Source organism: Meleagris gallopavo, chromosome 2, assembly GCF_000146605.3.
Source record: "Meleagris gallopavo isolate NT-WF06-2002-E0010 breed Aviagen turkey brand Nicholas breeding stock chromosome 2, Turkey_5.1, whole genome shotgun sequence".
In the NCBI taxonomy this organism is placed as follows: Eukaryota; Metazoa; Chordata; class Aves; order Galliformes; family Phasianidae; genus Meleagris; species Meleagris gallopavo.
In genome coordinates this window covers 85,429,162-85,433,730 of record NC_015012.2, presented here as the reverse complement: position 1 = coordinate 85,433,730, position 4,569 = coordinate 85,429,162, and positions in this window count along the sequence as shown.

Genomic DNA, 4,569 nt, shown 5'->3' with positions numbered 1-4,569 from the left:
AGAGTACTTTCCTCTCTTTCAGAGGTTCTGAATGTACCTTCTTGGGTATTTTTAAAGACAAAAAAATTACACTAGAAAACATTTCATGCATCCTGGCACTTTGCTAAGCAAAGCCGGCCAAATTTGCATGGGAAATTAATTAAAGTTTAAGATTTGCTTTGCTGAATTGCTCACTGATCTTATAAATACAGCATGACTATGCTTTTCCCTCATCTGTTGCTGTCCAGTTTTTTTTTGTTTTTTGTTTTGTTTTGTTTTGTTTTTTCAAATTTTAACATAATAGATATTTTAAATTACAGCAACAAAGCATTAGGTTGCTTTTAGCTTTCCTCCTCATACAGAACAATAAACTTTGTCATGAACTAGATGGAAATACACGTAACAAACATTGCAACAAATTATATTTACACATATAGATATAAAGCTGGCATTATAGCTGAAGTTCTGCTTTCATTTCTTACTAGACTAAGGTAATTATTAAAGCTTTTTAAATTGTTAGAATTTACATATTTTTTACATATACTAGGGCTGCTCTAAAAGTAATGTCTCCAATTTTACTATGTTGATCCACAACAGCAGAGGTTGATGGCAGTGGTATGGCTGAATCTTTCCACCAGTATCCACAGAATCATAGAACTGTAGGGTTTGGAAGGGATCTTTACAGATTATCAAGTCCAACTCCCTGCTAAAGCAGGTACCTTACTGCAAATCACAGATGTAGGTGTCCAGGTAGCTCTTAAATATCTCCAGAGAATGAGACTCCACAACCTCTCTGGGCAATCTGTATCAGTGCTCCATCACTCTGACAGCGAAGAAGTTCTTTCCTGTTTTAGTAGGGAACTTCATGTGATCCAGTATCTGCCCATTGCTCTTTGTTATACTATTGCATCCCAGCAAAACAGTCTGCCCCCATTGACTTGGCTCCCACACTTTAGATATTTATAAATAGTGATAGTATCCCCTCTCAGGCATTTCTTTTACAGGCTGATGAGCCCCAGGTCACTCAGTCTTTCCTCATAAGAGGGGTACCTCAGGTCCTTAATAGTTTTTATTGCCTTCTGCTGGACTCTTTCTAGGAAAATAATGTCTTTTTTTAACAGGGATACCAAAACTGGACACAGTATTCTGGATGTGGCTTCACCAAGGCAGAGAAGAGGAGGAGGATCATCTCCAACAACCATGCTCTTTTTAACATACCCCAGGATGACAATGGCCTTCTTGGCCACAAGGGTACAATACTGGCTCCTGGCCAACCTGCTGTCCATCAGGACATCCAGGTCCTTATCTTCAGAGTTCCTCTCCAACAGATCAGCCCCTAACTGGTACTGATGCATACAATTATTCATCCCCAGGCTAAGACTCTACACTTCATCTGATTAAACCTCATCAGATTCCTCTCTGCCCAGCTCTCTAGTCTGTCCAGGTCTTGATGAATAGCAGCACGGACTTCCAGTGTGTCAGCCGCTCCTCCCAGCTTTGTATGATCCTTAACTTACAGAAGGTGAATTCTATCCCTTCACCCAGGTTACTGAGGAAGATGATTCCAGGGAAACACCACTAGTTTAAGGCCTCCAACTAGACTCAACACCACTGATCACAAAACTGAGCTCTGCCAGTCAGCTAATTCTCAATCCACCTCACTGTCCACTCACCTATCTGATACTTTCTTAACTTCTTCACATAGATGTTGTGGAAGACAGTATCAAATGCCTTGCTAAAGTCAAAGTATACAACATTCACTGCTCTCCCCAGCTGGTCATGACATCATAGAAGGATAAGATGCGGGTGGGACATGATTTCCCCTTGGTGAATCCATGTTGACTTCTTCTGAGAACCTTCTTCTCTTCCAAATGCTTAGAGATGGCATCCAGAACATGCTGTTTTATCAACTTTTCCAGGACAGAAATAAGGCTGACTGGCCTGTAGGTACTTGAATTGTCCTTTTTGCCCTATTTGAAGCCTAGTGTGATGTTTGTTATCCTCCAGTACTCAAACACCCCTCCTGTTCTCTATGACCCTTCAAAGATGCTAGAGTGTGGTTCAGCAATCATAGAATCAAAGAATCACCACAGTTGGAAAAGACCTACAAGATTATCCAGTCCAGCCATCCACCTCTCACCAACCGTTCTCACTAAATCATGTCCCTCAACACATCTAAACATTCCTTGAACACCTCCAGGGTCACCTCCTTGGGCAGCCCACTCCAGTGCCTGACCACTCATTCAGAAAAGAAGTATTTCCTAAAATCCAGCCTGAATCTCCCTTGGAGATTCAGCTCCATCAGCACTGATGGGTTCATGATTTTGTGTTTGTCAATTTTGGTTAAACACTCCTTGATCAAGTTCACCTTGACTAAGGTAAATAATTCCATTCCCCAGATTTTCTCTTATCTCCAGAGTCTAGAATTCCTGAGCAGTAGTCTAAGCAGAAAAATAAAAAAAATAAAAATAAAAATAAAAATAAATAAAAATTGAGAAAAAGAAGTCATTCATCATCTCTGCCTTCTCAGTGTCCACTTTATCAGGACACCCAACCTCATCCAGTAACAGACCCACACTGTCCCTAGTCTTCCATTTGTAAGTGATAAGTCTTTCTTGTTATTCTTGACTTCCTTTGTCGGATTTAATTCTTTCTTACATCCCTACAGACTGTGATAATGTTCCTCTACTCTTCTCATGCGGACAGACTTTTTTCTTTTCACATTTCATAGACCTTCTTCCATTTGAATTTATCCTTGCTCCTTGCTCATCCATGCAGGTCTCCTGCCACCTTTCCCTAATTTTATACTCTTAAGGATGCACTGATCTCGAGCTTCAAAGAAGTGATGTTTAAGTGTTGACCAGCTCTCTTGGGTCCCCTTACCTTCCAATATGCTAGCCCAGGAAATACCTCCAAGTAGGTCTTTGAAGAGGTCAAAATTAGCTCTCCTGAAGTCCAGCGTTTTAATCCTACTAGTTGCTTTAATTCTTCCATAAAAGATCCTGAATTCCACCATCCCATTCCACCACTGCTGCATCCCAAGCTGCCCCCAACCTTTACAACCCCAAACAGCCCTTCCTTGTTAGTAAGAACAAAGTTCAGCAGCACATCTCTCCTTGTTGGCTGCTCCATCATCTCCGTCAGAAAGTTATCTTCAGTTCACTGAGGCAGAAACCTCCTGGATTGTGTGTGCCTGGCTGTGTTGCTTATCCAACAAATATGTTTATGATTGAAGACTCCCATAAGAACCAGTTCCTGGGATCACAAGGTTACTTCCAACTGCTTGTAGAAGACTTCATCAACTGTCTCTTCCTCATCTTGTGGCCTGAAGGACACTCCCACAACGGTGTCACCCATATTGGCTTGCCTCTTCACCCACAAGCTGTCCAATCATTCATCATTCAACTCTAGGTGGAGCTTGATACATTCTTGTTGCTCTCTCACATAAAGAGAAACTCTACCTCATAGGTTTGTATTTTCTAAAAAGGACACAGCCATCCATGATATCATTCCAATCTTGTGAGCTGGCCCACCATGTCTCCATGATCACAGTGAGATCACGGCCTTTTGACCACAAACAGATCTCTAGTTCCTTCTCTTTATTACTCATGCTGCATGCATTGGTATACAGAAGTTTTAGGGAAGCAGAGGGTGCAGATAACCCTTGAGGGATGCAAGAAAATTTCCTTCCTAGTCTATCCAATTCTATTTAATTTTGTTGCTGTGTGACAGATAGCAGCAGAAGGACCATCTGTCAAAATTATGTCTGACATGGAATTGCATGTGAAGCAAAGGTGTGTCATTAAATTCCTCCAGGAAGAAAAAAATGCACCCATTCATTGATGCTTGCTGAATGCTTCTGGAGACTGAACAGCGGATGTGAGCACAGTGAGGTGGTGGGTGATATGTTTCAGCTACCTCAGCTGTTACAGATTTTAATGAGCATGTCATGCAGGCTGTTATTAACTAATCATGGTGACTACACTGAAAATTAGTTAATTCCCTAGTTCAATAAAAAAAACTTAAAGAAAACTTTTCAACAATAAAAAGAGCACAGAAAGATTTGCTAATACATTTTAGCATTTGCCTTTAAAAAAAGAAAAAAAGAAAAAAGAGATGCATAGTCTCATACTGCATATCCATGAAAGCAATCTCTATGACTTTCCACATAATTTATTTCTTCTGGTAATTAAGTTAAACCCATATCTACCATTTCTATAAAGAGAAACATGCCTTCATACAATAACAAGAATGAAGACATGCATACATATTTCCAGTTTTACCACTTCTGTACTATCTTGGCTAGTTTACTAACATTAGACATTTAGAAGAACATAAGCTCTAAATAGTTTTATTGTTCCCCAACTTCACCATGTCTTGCCTTTTTCTACAGTTACTGAACTGCAGATTTCTAATGTACTGAATATATACCTGTAAATTTCACTACTCCTTAGAGATATTATTGACTGAAAGGTAATACAGAGATAGGAAGTAAAACCTTTATTAACAGTAAAATTAATTTTTAAAAGTATGGATCTTGAAGGTAGGTAGCATCAATGACAAGTTTAATTAGATCTTGAAAATAAGAGA